A 27389-nucleotide genomic window follows, 5' to 3' on the forward strand; every position below is an offset into this window, starting at 1 on the left:
AGTTCAATCCCTATATGGGCTACTGTGAGCTGCAACCTCCTTTAAAAAAATAAATAAAAAATAAATAAATAAATTTGAAGTCTAAAACTACACAACAATAACAATTTTAAAGATACAGGTTATTTATTTGGACTTCATCAACTTGAAATTTGGGATCAGTTTGTTTGGTTAAACTGAATTTCTCCCCCACTCCCCTCAAGAAAGTGCTTAAGCAAATCAGTAAAGCAAACAAGACTCAGGCAGGTTAATCTCATCAGGGAGATAGTTTTTTACAGAAACTACATCTTTTCCCACCCACTTCCCTCCACCCCGCCCCACCAAAGAAAATAAACTCAACACAGTTATATACATGCAAAATATGTTTGGTTTTAAACACATCTACTAATTAAAGCAGAATCAGGAAGATCTCTGTTTACAAACACTATAGTAATAAGTAACTTACGACTTTGAGAGGAAAAGGATACAATGAATTTTGAATACTCAGAATTCACTCCTTCAGACATGCCTTCAATGCATTAGTTTGAATCAATGAGATTTTTTTTTTTACTGTATTATAGAATGAAATGCATGTGAAATCTGTTTCTCCAGAAGCAAATATCTGTATTTAAAAATTTGAGGAAATGTTTGAAAGCTGCACTGTATACACTCCTCATCATGTAGGTCGGTATCTGAATGGTTGAGGGCCCTGTAACACATTTGTGTCGGGTGGCTGCACCTATGACATACACTAATTTTGTATTTGATGTTTTTTTACAAATTAGGTATTAAAAGTGTGTGGCTCCAATAAGAAGGTGTACCCTCAGGAAAATCAGAACAATTATCCTAGTAACACTTAATTCTCTTTACAGCCAGTAATAGTAATTCTCTATACCCTGTCATTATAACCTCCACCCAAAAGAAACTTACCAAAAAGAAAAAGCAAGGGGAAGAGAAAATCACACTTTTTTAGACAATGATATAATTTCCATACTGTATTTTCCTTATTTTATAATTAACAGCTCCTCTCTAATGGCAGAACTTTCATAGCCCTTGGCATTTATTAAATAGAGCACTATTATCAAAGCCACACGCCTTTTCTCCATGTACCTCAGCACTGGCATCTATGCATATAAATGTGTAAAAGGTTAAAAAAAATGTCTCAGTGCTTTTCAAGTGGTAATGATGCAGTCTGCCAAATACACAGATGAGCTTCTTAAATACAAGGACTTTAGAATGCTAAAGGAGGTGGGGTGGGGGCTGGGTGGGATGGTGGGTGCAGGGATAGGAGGATATCCTTCTGAACGCTTTTAAAAATGGAAACAAAAATCTCAACACCCAAATGCTAAAATGAACACATTTCAACTGTTAAACTTTAGAATAACTGCTTTGACTTGCATTTCCAAAGTCTCATAAGAAGCATAATTGCCAAACAACCTACCAAGATATTTTCTTACGGCAGTTATAAAGAAAGAGTAAGCATTGCAGAAATCTTCTGGAAATACATATATTTTGCATGCCTGTCTCATTTCCAGAGCACCACCGTAAGGAACTCGCATTAGCAGGCAGCATCTTCTTAATGTCTGACCCACCCCTCCAGTCATATAGCTCAGACTCTGGTGCCACGAATTTCCGCTAAATTATGCTATCCTTGCTCTCCTCTTAATTTTACGGTTTTCAACACAGATTTGCTTTCCTGTGGGAAGGAGATAAGAAGCCAAGGATTTTAATTTAAGCTCTGGCCTTGTCTTATATTTTGCAAGATGGATAGCGGAAGCAGCACTAGTCGTCTGTTAAAGCCAACAAGGATTAAGTCCATTTTTGTAGCCAAATAACAAAAGCAATATGAAATCTCAGTATTATATGAGCGCGCTTCTAAGGTTTATATTTGCCTCCTGACGACCACATCCACTGTGCATGTAACCTATGCTACACATCGCCATCACAGCCAAGCGTCCTCGGCCCTCAACTGGCCTCCCCCGATAGCAGGAGGTTTTGTCCTTTGACACCATATGCACATACAAGGTGAGAACCTAGGCACTGCCATTCTGAGTAAGTCTTAAGACAGACAATACAACCATTCTGAATTCTAGCCCTCAGGTCTCCAAATAACAACACGGTGTATCTTGGGGTGGGGCGAAAGGGTTGGGGGAGGAAGAATAACCAAGTGACTACCTAGTCTCTACAAATTCATGTAACTACGTTGTAATGCACAATTACACATGTGTACGTGGGCCTGTGTATATTTAGTAAGCACGTATAATGTGCCCGGTGCTACTCTAGCACTGATGGCCAACCCAGACCAGGTAGGTCCCTGTTCTCAAGCAGCCTCCTTTCCAGCAGCCCTGAAGTGGGAGTAGGGGTACTGAAGACAAAGAGTAAATACATGAAAAACAACAAGCAAAATCTGAGAAGATAGCATCAAGTACTATGAAAAAAAAAAGGAACCTGGTCATAGGAGAGACCACCTATATCTAAGCCTTCATATCACCTTAAAGCTGTAAGACACCAAAAGTTCATTTAGTCCAAGATCCTTGTTTTCTAAGACAGGACACGGAGGCCACCAGATCAAGCCATGACTATTGCCAGCCCTCATAATACAGTGCTGCTAACTACACAGTTCGAGTAGTATAGGGTCGCTGTGAACACAGTGTGAGTGGAAACCCCTCAGTCACTCAACATAGTGGGATCACGTAATAGTGAAATTCCATCACTGTGCACCTGAGACCTCACTTAATAGAACCCCAGTCTCTTGGCTGCTAGTCTAGTGCTTTTTCCTCTATACATCTCCCTGCTAGAGAGGGAGAAATGGTAAAAATCACTTTGATTCTTTTTCAGGTAAGTTCTAGCTTCCAGTGGAGAAGCACCAGGAATTCCCAATGTGTGCCCTTTGTTTCATTTTCCCAGGGGTACAGCAGGCACAATTACTCTACCTTTATGAGATACCCAGCAGCCTAGTGTCACCCCCCAAACCCCACTGTGGCTTAAAGAAGTACAGGAACTTATCTAAGCTCACACGGCAATAAGTGGCTAAGCCAGGCCACAGACCCTGCCTGGTCTTTTGATTCCAACTACACTATAGTATACTCTTTAATGTCAGGTAGGTGATCGGTCAGGTGTGCAAAGGAAAAAATAACAAAGAGAAAAAGTAGGTACTGGAAAAGGGGCAGAAAATATCAAGAGTGCACTATAGAAGACAGCTCCCCCACCTAACTCAGCACCCACACAAGGCTATTCAGTAGGAAGCCCGTAATCCTTCCCCAAATTTGAGAAACCACCACCAGGCCATCCTACCCACAAAGCACATCATTATTATAGCAACTAACACCAAGTACTTACTGTGTGCTAAGCACTTTAGAATACCTTTGAGGCAGGTACCATTATTATCTTCCTTTTACTTATGAAGAAACTGAGGCATGGAGAAGTTAAGCAACTTTCCCAAGGGTGTAGAGCAAGTGAGTGGCAAAGCCAGGATTCAAACACAGAAAGTCTGGCTCTAGAGGCCATGTTCATTACCAGTACACTACGCAGCCTCCCTGAAGAGCCAAGTTCACAAAATCTTGCACACGGAGTTGACCATGTGGGCCACACCTGACAGGATGTGATCCATGAAATGACTGTGTGGTCTGTCCCAGGCACAGGAATCCCCTCAGACAAAGAGACACCTCAGTAGAAGCGGTTAGACCTGCAGAGACTCAACTGCCACCTTTCTCTCAAGGACTGGAAAGCATTCTAAGAAGCTAGCGTGCCTACCACCCAGGCTGCTCCCTGCAGGTAAGGACCTCTTCGGCATCACAGCCCAAAAACCCCACACCTCCTGTGGACACATAGTGAGTGCTACTTAAGAGATTCTGAGAGCCACCCTAAAAGCAGCGGTCCCAGAAATGACCCACTCACCGCTGGCAGTTAACTCTAGCTGTCGTGCAAGTTGTCAGCCTCCGAGGGTATGGTTCTGGGAAGAACTAAAAAGTGCCTGGCTATGGCCTGGGCCTGCTGGTAAACAGAGTAATTGGGGGAGAGACCTGCTGGCCTGGTAGTTTGTCCCCATTGTGTACATCTCCAGCTTTCGACTAAAACCACAGCGCAGGATCCGGCTGTGCGTAAAGGTCTTGAGTTCCACTTCAGCTGGCTTTGCATTGTATCAGTGGCCCTCCTGGTAATGATCGAATCCGGGGAAGTTTTAACATCCACCAACTTACTGAGATGAGGAATTTCACGTGGCCTCAATCGTTATGGTGGCATTTTACTTTTTATTAAACTCTTAGGAAGTCTGGTACTCATGAAACAGAAGCCGTGTAATTGCATATTGCGCCTTCCCTCTTCTTCTCAAGCTTTCCCACAAAAATGAGCAGATTTGTCAGTCCAGTGGGAAACAATGATTCTTGCATTGATTTGACCTCAAAAGTAACATCTAGTACTGGAAATCTTTCCTAAGACCCATCAAAGCCAAACACCTGATTTAGGTCTGATGTGGCTTTCAAATCTAAGACCACAGCTGGTTGTGCTGCAGCAGCTCTTTTCAGATAACAATGAGGCCCCAGGCTCTGAAGATTTCCGAGCAGGAACTGGTAAAGTGCTAAGGTTCACAAAGGTCCCTAAGTCCAACTATGGACACAAAGGGATAGTCTAGTGACCTTTCCCATCACCAGACACCTGGGATGTTTGCCTAAGAGAGGAAGGAGCATGTCACAGGGAAAGGAATTAATGTGGATCAGACACCCAGTAAGTGCCCGCCATTGTGGCCGTGCCTTTATATTCTCTGGCACTCATCTACGTAAGTGGGCAGTATCACCTCTGTGTTTATAAATGAGAAGGCTGAGTCCTTTTGGACACACAGCTCAGTAATAATTAGTCGAGAGAGGACTTACACTGGCATTGTTTGATACTAACTTCTTGCTCTTCCGGCTCACTACTCAGCTCCTCTCTCCATCTCTACTCCAAACAGCCCTGCCAGGCGAGTGTGGCCTGCCATGGGTACAGCTGATCACTTGGGGAAGGCTGATGTCACTGCAGAACTACAAACAGACTGCTGCAAGAGCTGCTATAAAGCAAAGGTGTGAAGCACCATAATGTTCCAAGTTCTCTATAGGTAGTGGGTTCCATACGTTACCTCATTTAATACTGAAATCACCCTTAAGTTAGGCATTAAGGTTTCTGCTTTATAGAGAAGAAAACCATGGTTTTGAGAGGGTAAGTAATTTGTACACGATCACACGGTATCTTAAGTAGCAGAGACAGGATTTGACTCAAGTCAGTGACTCTGAAGTCCACAGCTTATATCCCTGCAGAACTAAAAACAATCCTGGCATCCTCTGATTGCCAAATGGAAAAGATGAGTAATACTATTGTTTATTGTTCAAGTGCATGGGCACTAGAGTCAGTGAGCTCAAATCCCAAACATTTAAATGTCACTTAGTCACTGTGCTTACGTAATTCACTTAATTTTTCAGAATCTCGGTTTCCTCATACGTAAAATGGGTATTATTCATACCTGACAGGATTTAAGATGAGGATTAATGAGCAATGCACATGAAACAGCTAATTCAGGTCGTGGCACATAATACATGCTCAATAAATATTTGTGGAATGGATAAAGGAAAGAGAAAAGGAAAAAGACAGCTAATAAATGAATTACTCTGCTTCCAAAAATTCAAATCACTCATCTCTAAGACAAAGCTAAGTTTTAGAATTTAGAACTATGCTTTCTTTCAGGTAAATTCCCCACTAAACTCTCCCTTCCCTACTCTGTCAACATACTTTTAGTCTAAAGCAGGGGTGTCAAAACTGCAGCCCGAGGTCCAACTGTGGTCCGCAATCCATTGTTAATTGGCCAGCAGCAAATTCCAAAAATATATTTAGTTTACTTAAATAAACCAGGTGAGGCAATACGTACTTCACCTCGAGTGAGTGGCCCGGCTGTTTGTGTATTTTACCGCATATGGCCCTTGGTGAAAAAACATTGAAAAAGGTTTGGACACCCCTGGTCTAAAGTGTCTGATATTTCAACACCTTCCTCTCATCACTGCTTATAGAAATCCCTCCCACCCCCTTCAGGATCCATCACAAGTGGCACCTCATGCCTGAAACCTTAAACAACACATAACATTCTGGCTTAGAACTTGCTATGGATACATGTACACACAGGTTTTCCATGTGCTTGCTTTATTTCTTCCATAACTGTGTTTCCCCCAAAATAAGACCTAGCCGGACAATCGGCTCTAAGTGTCTTTTGGAGCAAAAATTAATATAAGAACCGGTAATATATTACATTATATTATATTTTATTATGTTATTATATTGCATAAGATCCAGTCTTACAGTAAAATAAGACCTGGTCTTATATTAATTTTCGCTCCAAAAGACGCATTAGAGCTGATTGTCCGGTTAGGTCTTATTTTCGGGGAAACATGGTAGATTATAATTTAATAGATAATAAAATCTATTTTTAATCATTGTTCAAAAATGGCTTACAGCAGCAGTTCTCAAACTTTTTGGTCTCCGGTACCCTTAACACTCTTAAAACTTATTGAGGATCCTCCAATGAGCTTCTGTTTGTGTGGATTTATTTATAAATACTTATCACATTAGAAATTAAAATGAGAAATTTAAAAGTATTCATTTAAAAATGACAAACCCATTCATGTTAACATAAAAAATGTTTTTATAAAAAATTACCATTTTCTAAACAAAAACATTAAATAAGAAGAGTGACATTTAGTTATATGTTTTTGCTAATCTTTTTAACATCTGGTTTAATGACAACAACTAGATTCTCTTATCTGCTTTCACATTCAAATCTCCGTTTTGATTATTTTACTTAGTTTGAAGTATATGAAGAAAATCTGACCTCACACACATATGGAAAGGGAAGGATTATTTTAATAGTTGTTTTCAGATCACTGTGGAGCCTCATCTTTGATACTGTACCAAACCTCAACAAGTGGTAGGTTTTTAAAGGCTAGTTGCAATGTGGAATCAAAAATCGTATCAATAGGCCGGCCCGATGGCGCAGTTGGTTAGAGCTCCGTGCTCCTAACTCTGAACGTTGCCAGTTCGATTCCCACATGGGCCAGTGGGCTCTCAACCGCAAGGTTGCTGGTTCAACTCCTCGAATCCCGCAAGGGATGGTGGGCTCCGCCCCCTGCAACTAAGACTGAACACGGCACCTTGAGCTGAGCTGCCTCCCAGATGGCTCAGTTGGTTGGAGCGCATCCTCCCAACCACAGGTTGTCGACTCCCGCAAGGGATGGTGGGCTGCACGCCCTGCAACTGGTAGCAGCGACTGGACCTGGAGCTGAGCTGCGCCCTCCACGGCTAAGACTGAAAGGACAACAACTTGAACCTGAACAGCACCCTCCACAACTGGGATTGAAAGGACAACAACTTGACTTGGAAAAAAAAAAAGTCCTGGAAGTGAACACTGTACCCCCAATAAAGTCCTGTTCCCCTTCCCCAATAAAAAAATCTTTAAAAAAGCAAAACCGTATCAATATACTTTTTCTGCTCTTACATTAAAATCCACTGATCTGTCTTGCACTATGAATTTACCTATGTATCATTTTGTAACATTGGTCATCTGGAAAATACTGGTTCATGGAGTTGATATGTTTCATTATACATTAAAAATCACATTCATTCATATTATCACTGATGTCACCAGAAAAGCTTTAAGAATTTGGGAAGCTATCGAGCCCACGGCAGTTGATACAAATTTCTAATATTCTAATTTTTGCTTGAAACCTCAGGGTTTATGACTGGTGACAAATGCTGTCAACTGTTTTCATTGAAGAAAGAGAGAGAGAGAGAGTCTGCTCATTTGGGAGAAAATATCTGCCAAATACCAAAGTTGGAATAAACCATGGTTTGTTTGTCAGTTATGCATTCAAAGGTCAAGATTTAATAAAATTAATAAATTTTACTGCTTTATTGGGATATTCTTAAGTGACTCTGGAATTTTCTTTTTTCCTGGGAGGGTGTTGAGGTACAGAATTCAGTGACTACTGGTCCCATTCAGTGCCAAGGCACCAGCACTTTTACCCACCATTGCTTCTGCACCATCTCTGCAAATGTCAATACAGTGGAAAAGCGCAGTGTGTTAGTGTTATCAGGAGAACAGTTCTCACCTTGTGGACACTCTATCTCGGAGTCCCAGGGGTCCATAGACAGTACTTTGAGAACTGATGCCTTTAATACAGTAATAGTACAGAAACAGTTGATGATCCAAGCTAATGGAGTGAAAGGTAATGTTTCGGTTATGGTGAATTTAGAGAGAAATTAACTTACGGGTTACAAAGACGGAGTGCATTTGTAATATCCTAAGCTATCGGTATTTTTTCTCCCTCTTATTTTCTAATATTCTAAATGTGCAAATCAAGAGAAATCTGAAAAGCAAACAAAAATACATAGCATATCCTTTTACAAATTTAAAATTTTAAAAACTCTTTTGACTCCTTTAATTTAACTCAGTATAGAACTCCAGACTTGTGTTTTTCATTCGATTTTGAATTATTTTCTTCAAAAGGATTCTTGACACACAACAGTTGGGACTACGGAGCTGCACCCTTTGGTGCTAAGAAGCCTTCTTCACTCCCTTGGGTCTTCTCACTCATCCTCTGCTCTGCAATTGCAGCCCCTGGGACCTGGCTCTATGCATGACCACACCATGCTGTTACTACCTGTTTGTACATCTGTTTTCACACACAGATAGAGGTCGTGCCTTGGTGACTTATCCCCTGCATGGAGCACAGGCCCCAGCAAAGTAGAGACACTCGATACCTATTTCTTAGGACTAATTGTCTGAATGAGGTTTTCCACACCAAGAAGTCAACTCCTTTCAAGAAAGAATTCAGACCCTTATATAAAAAAACAGGGATTGATCCTTATCTTTTCTATTGCTGTGTAGAAAATTACAACAAACTTATTAGCGGCTTAATACATCACAGTTGACTATCTCACAGATTCCGTGAGCAGGATTCCAGTACAGTGCGACTGGGTCCTCTCTCAGGGTATCACAAGATACTGGCAGGCTGCGTTCCTGACGGCAGGCTCTGCAATCTCACTTTGCTTGTTAGTAGAACTCAGTCCCTGGTGATATGTCCCCATCTCCTTGCTGGTTGTCAGGAGGGGGCCACTCCCATTCCCTGACAAATAGCCCCCTCCATCTTAAAGCCAGTAATGGTGCATCAAATGCTTCTTGTTTTGAATGTCTGACTTCCTCTTCTCTGGTATGAACAGTGGAGAACCCCCTCTGCTTTTCAAGGGCTCATGTGACTGTGCCGGGCCTACCCCATAATCTCTCTTTCCAAAAATGGGAGAGGGGGAGACAGAGGGCAGCTCTGATAAGCTCAGGATGCTACAAGGCCTAACACCCTCCTTTAAAACAAAGATAACCCACTTAACTTGCTCATTTTTTTCCTCTCGTTTACAAAACGTTATCACCAATTTATCGTTAGCAGACAAAAATGAAGTGCCATTACAAACATTATTATTTGGTGTTACAGTTATTCTGATTACACTAGAAAGTTTTGAAGTTCAGTTAGTTTTGTATTTTTTCTCTTCTCCTCTTTTCTTCCTTTAATCCAGGTACTACAAAGTCAACAGTATATTCCTCACATATCAGAGTTGACAGGAGCTGCCCTTCAGAGGGGAAGGGATGAGAGTTCGGATTAGCGCCTCTTCCCCTTCGCTCTTCCCAACCCCAGGGGAATCAGGTAGAACTGTGTGTGAAGAAAGTGCCACGTTGATCTCAAGGTCATGGCTTAAGGAATGGAAAAGTTCGAAACAGACTTGAAAGTCCAAATAAATTTAGTTTGAGGAAACTTTAAACAGCGCTTTGGCTTTCTCTCCAACATTAACAACCAACATGTCAGATTTTGGCCGATCATTTGCCTTTTAAGAAAATTTTTAGAAAAGTCATTATTTTATATTTAAGTGCTACTCTTCTACTACAAGGTACTGTCTAACTTAAGCTTTATTTTAACTTAATTATGTGACCCTTTAGGGTGGCTGAAGAATCATATAAATGTCTTATAATTCACTAATCATTAATAATGCACTAAATGCAACGTGAAGTAAACATGGTAGAATGAAATAAATCAAAGAAAGGCAACCGAGATGAGATAAAGCATAGGTCATAATAGTTAAAACCTGGATGTTTGAGTGAGAAAGACAAGAAAAAGGGCATTCACTGAATATTTATACTATAGTCTAGGAACTATGAATGATGCTCTGATATTGGTGATCAAATTTATTCCATTTTCAAATGAGGAAACAAACTGAGACTTAGAAAGGTTAAGTTTTGCCCAAGGTCACACAGGCTAGCCTGTAAATGGTTGAACTTGGATTTCATTCAGATCTGTTTTATCCCAAACAGATGAACTTTTCACTGTGAATTGCTAAAAAGAATGACTACAAAGGGAAATAACTCATTCTGGGAGTCAAAAAGGGGACCCCCTATTTTTCAGTAACTGGAACCTGTAAATAAAGGGACTGAAGTCAAGGCTGAACGCAGAGAGAAATCAGAATAAAAGCGAGAATGACTTCTGATTACATGACACTGCAGCACCCTATTGGTTGATTTCTTAGCACCTGTACTGCACCCCTAACCCTCTGAGTGCTGCATTTACTTTTCATGTTCAAGACTGTCTTTTTTTCCATGTTAAGATTGTCCTTTGAAAATTAAGAGAAAGAACTGGAGTCATTCAAGATTAACAAACGAAGAACAAAACAAGTGCTAGTGGTAAAATATTATAAGTCAGGTGACATGGTGGCTAATTCAGAAGTCCCGTAAAAGGAGGAGGCATAGGTGAAAGGAAAGATGGCTAGATTGTAAGGAAGCAGGACGAGAAAGCTGGAATACTAGCTGCAGGAGCAAGGGGTTCCATGGGGTGCACGTGTTGGTAAAATAGTGCAGGGGGAAGGACATGGGATAGAGCAAGAATACCAGTGGTTCACACCATTTTCTGGATCGCAGACGCTGTGAGCTGATGCAAGCTGTGTACACATGTTTTTATACACAAATACAATCACACGTCAGTGGGTACTGGTGGGGGTTGCAGTTTGCATAGGGGAGAACAGGAACCCTAGATAAAAACTGTTGCCCTATTCCAAGAGAAAAGTGCTTGGTATTCACTGCATAATCATTCATTATTATTAATAAGCTGGAGTTTAGTCAGCTTGTCGAAAATAGTATTTGTGTCGGTCACTGGGGAAGAAGGTCCGTCAGTCAGTGAAGGTGGGGGCCACTCAGGAGCAAGAGCCTGCTTTGTCTACCACAGAGAGCGCAGAGCATTGGTAGCACGCTGCACTTTCCTGTGTAGCCCAGGGACAGGGTTGTATAAGGACAATAGGCAACAGGAAAGACAGAATGAGGAAACTCCAGGAGCTCCAGAACCAGAGAAAGCATGCTGTTGTGGGGTGAGCAAATTCTCAGAAGTTCTCCCCCGAACCTCATCAGCCATCAAGCCTGAATCGACTCAGTCGGGTTTTCTGGTGCTGCGCTGGGCCACCGTCCAGGGATGGCATATCCCAAGGGAAGGGAAGGGAAGTCTTCCCCCGCCAGCATAGCAGCACCTCTCTATTACAGTTTCAGAGGGTTGGAAGATGCTCCCCATGGCACTCAGAATGTCCAGAGGGAAAGGCAGAATGGGGCCGAGAAACTGGATGAATCCCTGGAGGTGAGGGGGTGGGGGTGGCTGGAGGCTGCACAGGGTCCAGGCCAAGGGAGTCCCATAGCTACTCAGATGGGGAGTGTGGAGGAGTTGTTTATATGTTCAGGCTGTAAGTTAATGGGACAAAATTCCATAGGGGCAAAAACAACAAGCTTAAATCTAATCATTTTGTATTGAAATGGGACCCTTCACACTTAAGGTGACTATAAAAAGCATCTGCCTTATTTTAAATAAAATTGGTTTTTGTTTTTAAGATCAGGTGTGAAGCATTTACAAAACAGTTGAATGGGAAGGCTTATGTGCCAATGTAGTCCCACAAGCCATCTCTGATTTTAATAAGTACCATATGTGTGAAATATTCTTTGCTCAAAACCGAGTGTTTAAAAAAGTGTAAAGAGCAACATTTAAGTCTGTGGGGAATCCTCATTTTTCTATAAAATTTGAAGAGCCTGTCAGAAATCAGAAGAAAAAATACAACAAAAACATTATTTTGGATTCAGCTACTAAGACTAAAAGTCTAGTTGAGAGCTAAAGTTTATTAGGAAATTCAAATCATTTTCTATGAATGTATGAATGTGATATTTGCACTGTAAGATAAGCATTAAAACTCTTCTATAGAACTGCTCTGTCCAATATGGCAGCCTTTAGTCACTAGCTTTCAGTGCTTGAAATGTGGCTAGTTTGAATGGAGAAGTGTTTTAAATGTAAAATACAAACTGGATTTCAAGCACTTAATGTGGAAACGAGAATGTAAAGTATCTCAATCTTTAATATTGATTTCACGTTGAAATAACATCTTGGCTATATTACATTAAATGAAGTTATTACTAAAACTAATTTTACCTGTTTCTCTTTACTTTGTTGTGGCTACCAGAAAATTTAAAATTACATATATGACTTGCATTTGTGACTTGCTTGTGTTTGTCCGGCAGATCTGCTTTATAGTTTGAAAATCTGAAGGTAAGATTGCTTCTTTCCCTACTGTACTCTTATTTGACTTGAACAAAAGAAGTAGGTATATTTGTTAAATAAATTTCCTTTTATGAAAAAGGAAACTTAGGGATGAGGAAACTGAAAATCAAAAAAGTTCAGTTGGTAGACCTGACAATCAAAAACGTGACATTTCAATATCCCATACTGAGAGCCAAGTTAGGAAGTTTAAAACCAAATATTTAAAGGACAAGTAGTATAAAATTGTAACATTTCATACTACAGTATGAAAGATATTACTAAATGATATCTTTTATAGGTTTGAGTGAGGCCTTTTGAATAAATGGTTTGTTGCACAACGGTTTATGTAACTTCTTCAACCTGTCAGTTGGCTCCGATTACTTTCAAAAACACCTAATACACATTTTCAGATTCACTACAAATTAATGATTAACTCACTCTTTGATGGCTAACCATCTTTTCCCTCTCACAACAGAGCACACTGTCTGAAAACCACCCAGAGCTTATCTTGAATGAAAATGATGCTATAGACATCACTATTCATAGGATATACTTAGATGAGTCAAGGAAAAAGAACCTTTCATTTTGGATTTAGAAACAGAATCCTGAAATGAGTTGAAAATTAACGCAGAAAACTTAAATGACAAAGGAGAGCACAAAAACTGCGTTTTATATAATTTTGCACACTGTGATTCATCTTAAAGGCCCCAAATAAGTCAAACTAGAAAACTTTCCTTGAAAACATTTGTTTCAGTGGTATAAAAAGAGGGAGCAAAATATAAAGACCTTTTAAATAAAGACTCTTAATTCTGTGAATGTATTTTAAAACAAAAACGTTCTGTAGTCAGGCAGAAAATTATAGTAGCAAAGATGACAATATCCATTCTCTCTGCTAGTGAAAAAGGATACTTCTGTGAATATAAAATCAAAGATAAACCCCATTTTGTACCATTTATTATGAATAGGACATTTTTTCCCTGAATTTTATTTTGCAGTCTGATGAAATAAAGGCAGGTACTGAATGCCTGATCTTTATAAATCTTTCCCCAAGAACGACCTAGCTGTGTGCTAGAGCCAGCTTATACTAGCTCTCCAGAGCTGATTACAGAATTTTTAGGAATCCTGAGAGCTTGTTAATTTTGTTAATGATGTTGGTAGCTTGAAGTTGGCCCCAGTAGGATTATGTATACCAGGGAAACTGGCAAATGTGAAAAGTCAGTGCCACTTTCCCCAAGCTGGCTGTTAAACATGTACCAACACACCACCGGCAAACACTGAATCCCTTCCTAAATTACTAGGTGAAACAAACTTTTCTTTATTTCTCTTTGACAAGCAACAGGAACATCATCTTGATCTTTGTCTGAAACGATTCCAGAATAAGACATTTCAAAGATCATCATTTGACATGACCTCGGGTGACCTGATCCATACCGCAGGGCCTGCTAACGCAGAGGGAATGTGCGGCCAGCTGTCATTAATCGCTCTGCCTGGTTCCTTGCCTCTGGGCCTAAACAGCCCTGGGTTTGAGTCACTAGCTCGGAGGAGCTCCACTGCACAGCAATGAGAAGAGGTGTGTGGAAGAGTCACAGGCATTTTCTTCCCGTTTCTCAGGGAAATCGTTGATGTAGTCTCTTAAAAAGTGTAAAATGCTTAATGTAATTAGTTTTGAAAGTTACCCGTTAACAAATGAATTTTACACAGAAAAGCAAATAATGGACATTGTGTCGTATGTGCATTAAAGAATGCAGCTTCCAACATGAGGGCAGTATATCAGAGTGCCATTATCCCAGCCAACTGCACAGAACCTGGCATTGGACTAAAGATTTTAAAAGAGGGAGATGAGAGGCTGTTGTCTTTGCAGCACATTCACTCAAGAAACACAACATAAATTCTCTCCAGAGAATAAGAGAATCAACTTAGGGATGGATGTTTGAAAACAAATATGAATCCTAGGGAGACGTATAAACAAGCAAAAATAATCTAAGGGCTAATTAAAGAATGTTCTTAAGACACTCTGCTCTTTGCTTTAACAATGTTTTTGCCCAGGTTTCTCTACCAAGACGGGGTGGGAGCCCATTCTCGGGCAAATAATAATAGCATCTTGGATTTGAAGTCAAAAGACCTGGATACTGTTCCTGGTTGTGCCTGCTAGTTGTTGTGTGAACTTAGGCAAATGACTTACACTTTTTGTGTTTTAGATTCCTCATTTAATGAAGCTAGTATTTTCCCTGGTTAAGTTTGTATAAGGATCAGATGACATCATGCATGGAGAAAACACTTGGCCAATGGTAAAATGCTATGAAAATATAATATTAATTCCACTTGGGAAAAAGAGAAGTCATTACGCTCATTTCCTTCAATGAGAAAGTTACCACCCGAGTCAGCATGCATGACTTTGGTGACTATCAAATCAAGCTCACTGAAATTTGCTGAAACAGTTAATAAAGGCCTCAAAGAATCCTCTCAATCACTGTGTTACGACTGACTTGCAGCCTCAAGGAAAACCCTACCTCCCTAGTAAGACAACTTCTATGATGCAAATATACTATACTACGGTACATCTAAATGCTTGAAGGACATTGCAATTTACCTCTTTAATATGTGTCACCTGCTCCATCTGAATACCAGTATTTCAATGACGTTTGAGGGAAGGTAGATAAAAGAATGATTGGCTGAAATTATATATGGGGGGGAGGGTGGGGGTGAGGGAAAGGGCATGGGGCTAGAAATACCAAAGATGCTCCATTAACACTGGAGGTTTAGCAAGAAGGGTAAATACAAGTGAGAGGAACAACAGACAAGAACTTAGGTGTTTGTGACCCTGAGTGTTGAATTCCTCGCATCAACAAATGATAAAAGTGTGGGCCTAAATATTTCCAATGCTCTTTCCAGCATCAATGATCCAAGGGACCTTTGAATGTCAATACTCTAATATTCTGTAGTTCTGATTCTTCTAATAGCAGCTGCAGAAGAAGGAAGTTAGAAAGGCAAAAGAAAGAACTGCTTATAATGACTTATTTACCTGAACATTTAAAAAATTACTTCCAAGATGGATCAGTGTCACACTGCTGATTGTGGGCACTGGTTTGATGGCAGCATGTACTGGTAATGTGAAGGAATATCAATAAAGCTTCCAGAACAGATGGAAGACAGAGAGCAGGAGTATTTTAATCGTCATTAAACCCGACTTCTCCCAGTGCAAGGACCTGTACGGTTGTGCTAATAATGATCTAGGGACATACCTCCAGGTAGGGCTATCCTGCCAAAATTCCACTAAGGGTTTCTCCCCTTACGTCGCAAAGAAAGGAACCACTGCACATCTACACCCCTAATCTACCTTGAATCTCACTAAATTAACCTTCACAGGCTAATCCAATTGGACTAGTCTGTGACCAAGGAAGTGGCAAATCTCCATCAGAAGGGCAGGGAGATCGTCCTTCTGCAACTAGAGTTAGTTGCAATGAACAAAATTTCCACTGACAAAGTGAGCTGATGTCCAGTGCTTCTAAGTTGTATCAATTGTGTCATTACAGAGCTATGATCCTACATAACAGCAAACCTGGAGTCTGGATTCCAGGTCTCCTCTAAGTATGTCATTCAAAGAGGATGCATCTTTGTAATTTGGTCTAGCTATGAATAAGCCACTCCAAGGAAAGGCTGATGTCTTGGGGTGGGGAAAGCCAAAATTGAACTATAACAAAACAACAAAATTTATATTAGTTTCCAAAGTGTTTTCATGTTCCTTATCTCATTTGGATCTCACCCTCACCCTGTAAGGAAAGTATTATTAATATCCCCATCTTTCAAATCAGAAAAAGAATGTTCAGAAAAGCCCAACATCACACAGTAAGCAAAAGAAGCTGGACTCAATCTTATTTTCTTTCACCAAACCAGGATGTAGCCCATCTTCTGGTTATCCAGTGGCCAAGAGGCCCTCTTACTAAGTTGGTCTCAAAACTTGACCGGGGCCAGGCCACAGAGGCCTCAGAGGCTGGCGTGAGAAATGTCAAGCTGCAAATGTGTAACCAAACAAGAAATCACCGCAGAACCTTCCCCTCCTCCTAACGTGATCACTGCTATCACCACCTGTGCTTGTTTTAGAAATGGTTATGCAGTATCACCGTAACACGCTTATGAACAGTATAATCAATAAATTATTCACAAGCCTTGCGATTCCCAAGCTAAGCTGAAGAAGTGAATGTCTAGAAAGAACGGAAGCTATCATTCTATTTAGGAAATTCCTATTTAGGAATTCTATTCTATCATTCTATTTAGGAAATTGTCCATAGAACAAAGAATCATCACTTTAAGGAATCTATATGGTTCTGTTTTTCACTTTCCCTTAATTTTTCAGTTTATTTTAATAATGATCATTTCTTCAGGCTCTCAACTCTTCCACCTAATTAGCAATGCTCTTGACTGTTACTACTAATTCTTGAAAATAATTAAATTTATTTTACCAGAATTTGAATGTCTATTAAAAAAATCTATGGGAATTCAATTTTCTCCATTGACACTATTTAAGCCAATTTTAATGTGTAAATGTGCAGATCACATAAATTGTAAATAATACATTTACTTTTGTTTAACATAACCTGAAAATTTTCTCCTCAGCCTTAGTAATAATTACTAAGTTATTTTTTCCCTAACCAAGTATGTTGACTTGTTTAACCCCTACCTCCCTTTTAAGGAAATTTAATTAGGTGATATTGAGAGATTTAAAAATATTTAAAAGAAATAGATAGGAAAATAGTTTTTCAGTTCCTCAAAAAGTTAAACATAGAATTACCATATGACCTCACAATTCCACTTTTAGGTATATACTCAAGAGAACTGAAAGCATACGTTCACATACTTATACACAAATGTTCGTAGCAGCATTATTCATAATAACCAAAAAGTGGAAACAACCTAAATGTCTATCATCTGATGAATGGATAAACAAATTGTGGTACAGGCATAATAGCACTTCGCTTTATTGTGCTTTGCAGATGTTTCATTTTGTTTTTTTACAAATTGAAGATAAAACCTTCCACCAGCAAAAAGATTATGACTCACTTCATTGCAATGCTCAGTTGCGGTGGTCTGGAACCAAATCTGCAATATCTCCAAGGTATGGCTGTCTATCCACACAATGGAATATCAGTCAGCCATAAAAAAAAGAATAAAGTTCTGATATATACTAGAACATGGATGAACCTTAGAAACTATGCTAAGTGAAATAAACCAGAAATAAACAAAAGGTCATACATTGCACAATTCCATTTGTAAGACATGTCCAGAATCAGGAAATACATAACGACAAAAAGTAGATGAGAGGTTGCCAGGGGATGAGGGGATGGGGAAATTGGGACTGACTACTAACAGGCAAAAAGTTTCTTTCTGGAGTGATGGAAATGTTCTAGAATTAGATAGTGGTGATAGCTCTACAACTCAGTGAATACTGAAAATCACTGAAATGTACAATTTAAATGGTGAATTTTATGTTATGTGAATTACATCTCAATTTTTAAAAATAAAGGCACAGGAACTGATTTAGACTGAATAAAGGCTAATTTTACTTTATATGTGAGGCAAATCAACGTGAAATTTTATCGTGTATGTGTATTGTATCTCTGAGCCCTGTAATTCTACATCAGTGGTGACAGGGGAATCTCAGAAGGCTAACCTTGGGATTATATGTAATCAAAGCACAACGCACAGCAAAAGTATGACACACTGTGTGTTTAGTGATAATGCGGATGACACCATATTATCATATCAAGTCTAGGAGCTGGCCTCTCCGCTTCCCACACAGACACAATTCCTGGGCCTGTCTCAGTGTTACTAGTGCTTCTTTGCCGCTCCCCTTCCGGGAGCTCTCTGGAGTTGTTCCATAAATGGCATCAATCTGACTCTGGAGGCACTTCAGGGAACTGACAGTTGGGAACTGGAGATTTGCCTTTTCAGGTATTCTCCAACCTGCCAGAGGATGATTAGGGTGTGTGCAGACCTCCTAGGAACTAGCACTGTCTTCTTAGCCTGCTCTCAGCTGCCAGGGGTGTGTGCAGCGGACACTGGAGTGTGTCCAGTGGAGGGGTGTGTGATGGGTTTGTGCCACGGACACTGAAGGCAGGCACTGAAGGGCGCCAAGGGCATTCTGCTGGCCCAGACACCCAGCCTGGTTTAGGGTCATCAGTAACCTAGAAACCATACATTTTAACCTGGTGTGCTAAGTACTACGGTTTATGTTTTTCTCTTGTATTTAAAAACGCAGCAATTTTTAAAACTTAGAAGTGTGTTAAGAATCCACTTCAATATCCACTCCTTAAGAGTACTAGTAGTGTTGGAATAAAAAACTTAAAGGCCACTCTCCTAGAATTTAAAAAATCGTTTTTACTTCAAATATCTCCATTTTTTCAAATGGTTTCTAATTAATTTCAATAATCATGATTTTTACTGTTATGCATGAAATTTTTAAGGCTTCTCTCTCTCATTTTTCTCTCTCTATATAGAGGAGCTGGTCCAATTCTTATGACAGAGCAATGAAAATGATCCCATCTCTTCCAATGTAAAGTCTCCACCAGGGCTTTCATTAGCCTCCTGTCACAGGTTTGTGCAAAACTGACTCCTGGGCTTGAGATGAAATATGCATTTTATCTCATCCGAGAGAAGGAAAACTGCCACCCACTTCAAAGTGATCAAGTGCAAAGCAGTTTCTTAAAATGGAATTCAAGAGCTGAAGGGAGCCTGAGGGCTCATAAGCCTGACTATCCTTAGTTGGCAGATGAGGAAAGTGATGTCTTGGGAAGTCAGGGAGCTGGTTGTCTGCAGTCAGCCTCCAGATTCTCCCAAGTCCAGGACACTGTGCCACTACCAGGCAGCCAAAATGCTCAAAGGCCAGCCCAGATCTGGCTCAGAGAGCGTAAACAATCCATTCAATGCAGTTCACTTCTGTTCAACTCAACCAACTTTAAACTGAGTGTCTCCACATTAAGGCGCAGGGCCAAACTAGGAAGCAAGGCAAAGGGGACAAAGATGAGTGAAATCTCATCTGTGTTCTCCAGGAACTTAGCATCTGCTCCGAGAGGTAAGACACATATGTAAATAACTGTAACATGGCGTGTTCAAAGCAAAGTTTGGCCAGCTGGAAGAGGAGCAAGTCCAGCAGGAGGTAACAAGCTGGAGGGACAGACGTGACAGAGGGAATGGCACACGCGTGAGCGCCGTGAGGAGGCAGATGAGGAGCCCAACGTGGTGACCACAGAGTGGGTGTGGCAATGAGGGGAAGGGCCAGGAGAAAGAGGCTTCCAGGCTTACAAACCTGAAGCTCGGAGAACAGTGAGGCTGGCTTTTTGTGGACAAAGATGATGAAGGGGCTGTGTGTCCAGTGTTCTCCAGAACGGAACTGGCCAACAACAACAATGCCACACATTCATGTACTGATGAGGCTATTTTGTTGTCATCTCATGCAACAAAATTAACAAAGTGACTTGCATGAGGTCACTGGGCTAGAAAGTGGTAGAACCAATGCCTGACTTCTGATCCCTGGCCATTCTATAGCTCCATATCGCTACCTCTATTCATGGATGAGTTTCAAGGATTAGTTGCATAAATAGAAATTTTTCCCAAACTGAGTCATGTTGGTAAAATATATATAAGAAAATGTGGCATCACATGATCATCAAAAACTCAACGATGAAGAGGAGTTTACATGTCTTTATATTCCCTTTCAACTTTTATGAACGCTCTGAGGAAACCCATCTGAATGAGGAAGCAGACAGGTTGAAAATGGGTAATGACAGAGGGATGAGTAAAAGTCACTCAGCAGGCCAGACAAACTATGTTCACCCAGAATCCAACAGGGCTGGTAACTTGAGCCTGATTGGAAAATATTTAAAAACCCTACCTCACACCTCACATTCCTCTTAAGATAAAAAGGCCCGTTGGTATTAATGAAAAGTCTAACTGGGCCTTTAAACAGTCCACTTTCTCTACGTCAGGTTATGCAATGCCTCCCCGCCCCCATCTTTTTTATTCTGCATGAATGTACAGACTGGTGCCAGGAAGAAGGGCTGAGGTCAGGGACCTCTGCATCAAACCTGATGGAGTTTATGGGCACAGAGAGGAAAAAGGGGTTTTTTTGTGTGTGTGTGTTTTTTGTTTTTTTTTTTTTTTTAAAGACCACACCGATTTATCAGCTTTGGTTCTGGGAAAAATGAAATTTAATGTAATGTGTACAAATAGAAAACAGACCAGAAATATATGCACTGAAATGTTAACCACAGTGTTAACTTGTGAGACTACAGGCCATTTTTGTCTCTTGTGCTTTCTGTATGTTCTAAACTTGCTACCAAGAAAATTATGCATTAGCCTTATAATCAAAGAAAAACAGTTTTATTTTATACAAGAAAGGGAAATTTTAGTGCTACTTGAGTTTTCGTGTATAAAAGAAATCACATACTATGAATTTTATTTTGGATAGCCACTGAATTCGGCCTCAGCTGTAAATTTTTAGGTTTTTCGCAAAATTACCCCCTATGTTTCCATCAAGTAACTGATTATCTACACACACACACACACACACACACACACACACACACACACACACCATTTTAGGTCCATCAAAGGGAAACAAAAAAACAAATTGGGTGTTATGTCTTCTGACTATCATGGAATCCAATAGTACACTTTCATTCCTCCCCCCTCCCACTCTGCTGCCTTTCACTGCCATTTCCCCTGTTATTGATAACAGAAAACAAGATACAGAAAACCTAACTCATAGGGACAATTACCACATGAAGATCTTCTAAGAGGAGCCAGGACATCCTCAGAAAGCAGAACGCTGACGATTCAGAACCAGACAGCCACAGTGCTATGCTGGCTACAAAGGGACAGGTTGCCTGGGCAGGGACAGGTTAAGACAAAGCAAACTCATCTTCACTTGAATTCAAGAGAAATGGAAGTATTGATGAGACCCCACCAACTATTCACTCATTCTGGAAATGTATAGCTGCAAGGGACCTTGACCTTGACATGTGGCTTCATAACAGTGTGCTTCGCTTTGAGGTTTCCTCTCTAAATGGCTCAGATTTTCCACATCAACCTTTCAGGTGCTTTGCAAGAGATGATAGCTTTGTAACAAGCCATAACATGGTGCTGGTAATGAAAAGGTCTCAGTTTATTGTCATCTTATCTGCGATCAGTTTGTGATAGCACCTTTCTTACTTTCTGCTTCTTTGGGTTTGACTCACCCTTTCTCCCTGCAGCCTGACTGGGCTAAGTAAGAGGTGCAGCACGAATGTTTTACTGGACTCGTTTTTTTCCTAACCAAAACAAAGCAATGGCACGCATGAAAATCGGTACTTTCCTTCTGAATGTGTACAGTAAATCATATTAAAACATGGGAGATGCCTTATGGCCTTGGAACTGGGGAAACTTCCACCAAAAGAAGAGCAAGCCACATGATCAAGAGAACCAAAGTGTCTGGAAAGGTGTCCCACTACATCTCACCAGATCTTTCCCAAGAGGCAAACAGGATCACCCATGAAACCCACACAAATCACTGCCTTCTCAATTTCCTTATTTATAAGTAGACTCACACCAGGTTAGGATTAACAGTTAAATAGCAGGTTTAAATATAAACAGAAAACAAGCAAACAAGCCCTTCCTGTTGAGCTGCTAGTTTCTCTCCTCCCTCGCACTCCTACTCCTATTAACCCTCTTAATTACATTAAAAGGATCTGGAGTGAAGATCCTACTAATAATTAGAGTTGACTTATGTGTGTTTTTAATTCTCTATCTGCAACCAGGAATACAGGATTGGATCCAGACCAAGTATCAAATTCAGGAGGTCCTTCCTGTGTCCCCAGATTAGCAGGCAAACTTTGATATGTAAAAACGTACATGTCTACCTAGGGATGTAGTTGTGATAACCAAGGAGCTCGGCAGACAAAGGATCATTTGTTCTATCTGCTAGAAGTTACCTATCTGCTGGGGGCATGCTATCTTTAGGCATATTTGAGTTAGCACCTGTGTGGAAGAACTAATTAAATGGGAGGAAAGGAGAGAAATCCATTCCCTGTAAGGCCATCAACTATTCTTCCTCAGTGTTTTCGCCTGAGCACTTCCTCCGCACTCAATTTGTTTCAATGATTAACAGACGAAAGTTAAATGCTGTTCACTTGCTGGAGGCTGTGAAACGCTTCTGCAAACGAAGAGGAGACAAGTGTCTTCAGTATGGTGAGGTGATTAGGCATAAACTCTGGGGCCAGACTGCCTGGGTTGCCTGGGTCAGAATAGCACTGCTTACCAGCTGGGTGACTTTAGCAAGTCACTCCACTTCCGTGGGCCCCCATTTCCTCATCCAGAAAATGGGAACAAGAACTTGAGTACCCTTGGTAAAATGTGTGCAGCGTACATGTATCAATATTTGCAAACCACTTAGAATGGTGCCTGGCATATGGTGAGTACTATGTCAGTGTTTTTAAACAAAAATTAACCTATGTGAGGTGCTTAGATTAGTGACCAATACACATTCGCTATTACTACTCCTGTTTGATGTAAATCTTAATCTAGAAAACAGAAGCCAAAACATTCAGGGTCCTGAATACAAAGACAGTCCCAGGTTCTAACTATGGCCTCCCGCTGTACACACACAGATTTTTAAAAATTCAGACAAGTGATTTTCCACCATCAAATCCCAAGCTCTTGGAGTGGGGGTGAGGGCAGACGCCGAGCCCCATAATTAAAAAGAAGTCACCATTACATACCACGGATTTGTTTGAAGAGCTTTACCAATACAAATTACTTTCTCCCAGTATTTCAAGCAATTATCACTTTTAAAGTCTAGTGGGGGAGGGGTGTGAAAGGGAAAATAATGAGAATTTGTATTAGAGCTGCTATTCCTTTCAATTGTTTGTGTGCTGCAAGGGTGAGGAGCCTCCGGTGGGGAGGGGAGATGGGGAGAAAGGCAGCTGGCAATGTTGGCTAAACAGGTTTCCAGGTAGAAAATTAGCATCCTTCAAACAATGCTTAATTGTCAAAATTTTTCTGTCTGCTATTTTGAGTATCACTACAGGGGTCACTAAGTATTACAATCATTTCCTTATAGGGCGTGTTTTCACTTTCTAAAATTAACATCCTTCATTATTTTATTCTCATTTCTCTGAAGTCAGAATTTCTCACAACCATCATACTGTATGGGCATTTCTGATCTCTACAATAGCTTCAACCTGTCCCTTGATACAACCATTTGTTGCCTAGAAGGTTGCCAATACAATGATTATAAATGTCTTTGAGACTGAACTTGTGCTGCTGATATTTAATAAAATAAAAAACAAGAGGTTATTTTCCAGTGAAGAGAAAGGCATACCAACGTTCTTCATTTCTTCACCGTCCTAAGAATGCTCCTCTCTCCACTTCTCTTAGGACATCGACCCAGCTAATGACCTCCCTGAGCACAGGCAGCCATGCAGGCCTCCCAGGGTGGGCAAGACTGACAGACCTGGGTTCAAATCTCGACTCTGCAACCTCTCTAATCATTGTCTAGTTACTTAACCTGTTTCTTCCACTGTAAAATGGAAATGTTAACATCTACCATGCAGTGTGCTGGTAACGATTAAGGAACAAATATATAGAATTAATAGCCTTCAGTAGCTGCTCAATAATAACTACATGGCAATCTTTCCTATTATGTCAAACCTTGGATGGCTTTTACAACTGTAAGTTCTCTGAAATCTGTCCAGACGGAGAAATTATTAAAATTGGGAGAAAGATGGCTCATCTTTCTACGTGCTGAATTTCCTAGCTATTGGGCAAATAATTTCCTAGGCAGAATATAGGGGTAATCAACACCTTACCCCCTCCCCTCAATGTTTCCATAGGATACACCAAAGAACACATACAACAAAAAAGTAAGAAGAAAAGATTATTCATGATGATGATCTGAATAGAACTTCTGTGCAGTTCTGTTCTAACTGAAGAACACGCATCAGTGAGATGTACCCATGCAGACCTGACTCTCTACCTTTCTTCCACTCCCACTGTTCTTTCTTCTGAATGTACCTAAAGCTTTGATGACTTCACCAAAGCCGTACTCTTACCTGGAATCCCAGCTCATGGGCCTGTAGCTAACTTTGAAAGCACCACCTGCTGAGGGTCCCTGGGGACCCAGACAATGAACTGCACTGTTGGCTAAGCCACCTTACAGCAACCAGGACGCACTGCAGAGACCCCGCTGCAGAGTCCTCACAGTCCTGCTTGAGGGAGGAGAGAAGAGAAAAACAAGAGGTGGCTACAAAAAGGTTCTTTCCCTTTCGCAGCTACCATATAAATTCCTAGCCCCACCACCTTATTTAGTCAGAGGGGCAGTGAAGGACGGATGAGGTAGAGGAAGACGAGATGCTTAAGGTGGACTTCCTGGCACAGCCTCTCACCCATGAAATCAAGCCCGGCCCTAACCGCCCCCTCAGGAGTCAGCAGCTAGTGGTCAGAGTAGGCAAAGAGATGGGGTGTTTGGAGACAACGAGAAACAGTGGCAATGACCTGTCAGGGGTTCAGTGGTGCTGGAGTGTTGGATTCGTGTCAGCTAACCACGTTGACAATTTCAGGAACTGGTACACATCGTGTGGCGGCTGGAGCTTTGGAAACTCCTGTCTCTAGAACTCTATCCTGTGCACTTATGATGTTGTTTTGTGGTCACATGAGGGCCTGAGATAGTGGCTGCCAGTAGAAGAGGCCCAAGAAGTGCCAACACCAGTACAAGGAGCTCGTAGGCCTGAGAGTCCGTGTTTCACGGTGCCCCTCTCCCCTGTATGGAGAATTCTGATCCCGCTTTCTCACAGGTAAAGAAAACGTGTTTCTTAAAATGGTGTTTCTTAAAATGGTTTCTTAAAATGGACTGTGTTGGCACCACCACCCACATGCAGGCACCCAGCCATGGGGTGGGGGAAGGGGATGGCGTCTGGAACCTGACGGCTAAAGTCTGAATCTCAACTCTGCCACTCACTGTACGACCTTAGGCAAGTTACTTGATCTTTCTGTGCCTCATTTAAAAATAAGGGTCATGATACCAGTACCTAGTTCATGGGGTTGTTAAGGATTAAGTGAGCTACTATTAAGTTTTTGGATCATTTCCTGGCTCATAATAATGATATATGTTTGTTAAATGGATAAAATGTAAAAATGTCAACATCTGCTGCACAGTGACCAAATGTCAGTTGTACCAGTTACAAATGGCTTAGCATAAGCACCGCTAGTTTGTGTTCCTCACTTTAAACCTAAACCATTTTACAGAAGCAGCTCTGTCAGAAAAGGCAGAATCAAACCAGAATCTAATGCCACAAAGTAAAGTTATCTGTCCCTAAGACACCCTCCACAGACCCATAAAGTGCACCACTGGGCAAAGTCAAAAGAGCACTGTCAGAAAGTGTCCAACTGGAATAAAAACACTAGGAGAAGCAGGTGCCCAAGAATGAAAGCCTAGTGCTGCCACCAGTCTCCCAGCTGTAAACTGGAGAACGCTCCCCGAAGGTGAGATGTCACTGAAGTGAAAAATATACTGTGTGTTTAATTAACGATACCAATGGAAACCATTCTCTTTGTTTAATGTCACACAGTTTACCAAAGAGAAAGAACTACATCAGCCAGTAAATCCACAAACTCAGAATTTTCAATTTGGAAATCAGAAAGAAAACACATGGGACAGAGACATTTTGATGAAGGCAGAAAGGAGACAGGTGGAAGAGGTCCACGGGGAGGGGGCTGGGTGTGGCTGTGAACGAGTGTGGGGGACAGGGGGTGCAGGGAGCATTTGGGTTTGGGTGGGGGGACCCGGGGAGCTGTGTTAAAGGGAGAAGGGAGCATCTACTGAATGGCTGTCCCTTGGTAAGTCCTGAAACTAATCTGCATAACCAAGAAATCGAATTGTTGTGGGCGTGAAGGGGGAAATGGGGACCAAAGTAGGGAGCACCCGCCCTGTCACAAGCCTACCGCCTGTACAGTCAGGCTCACCTAAAACATCCTGTTTTTGCCACAGATCACAAGCACCTTAAACCGAAGTCTGCACGTAGTGTTGTCAAAATATCAAAACAGAAGACACCTACAAATCTGCTATTCAAAGAATTCAGCAGGATTTCCCTGGCACTCCAAAAAGTGAGGGAGGGCAAATGCAAAACAGTAATACCCATGTTGGGAAGTGGGGGCCATGAATAAGTTGCAGGTCTGTGTGCTGAGAGAGAAGAAGTGGGGGCAAGGAATATGAAACAGTATACAGCTATTCCTACCATGTAGCCACCCACTGTCACCACTGCTTAGGATAATCATTCTGCATAAAAGATAAGACAGATGCAAGTTGAAAGTTGTTCTGTTCTACTTTCAGCTGTAAAAGATTTACCTCTGGACACTAAACTCATTGAAAACCACTATATGAAGACAAAGAATAAAAGAAAGGCAAAAATAAGTTTAAAGAAATCTGCATTTCTTTTTTGGTTTTAAAAGGCAAGAATGTTAGGGAAACTTATGGAAGTTTCAATGACTCAAATTTTTTTTTACCAGTTTTATTAAAAGTTATTAAAAAATCCACTTTCTCATTGTAGAAATTCAGCCTATTCAGCTCAGTAGTTACAAGCATCAAACTTTGTGACTCTGTAATAGCCCAGAGTATTTAGCATTCCAGCAAAACAAGATACATAACAACTATCCTTCAGAGATTTTTCTCTCTCCTTTATAGTTAACCTGTGTGCTAAGCAAACTAACCTGAACAATATTGTCACAGTTAAAGGAATGTATAAGACCAAGCAAGGGAGAAGTACC

General features: G+C 40.9%; 1 protein-coding gene across 2 annotated transcripts in view; it reads right to left on the bottom strand.

Annotated features, from left to right (window-relative positions):
* The window catches only part of LEF1 (lymphoid enhancer binding factor 1), a 112213-nt gene that overhangs the window by 35091 nt on the left and 49733 nt on the right, over positions 1-27389 (bottom strand). The window lies entirely within an intron of this gene.

This window comes from Rhinolophus hipposideros (genome assembly GCF_964194185.1).
Source record: "Rhinolophus hipposideros genome assembly, chromosome: 1".
Taxonomy (NCBI): Eukaryota; Metazoa; Chordata; class Mammalia; order Chiroptera; family Rhinolophidae; genus Rhinolophus; species Rhinolophus hipposideros.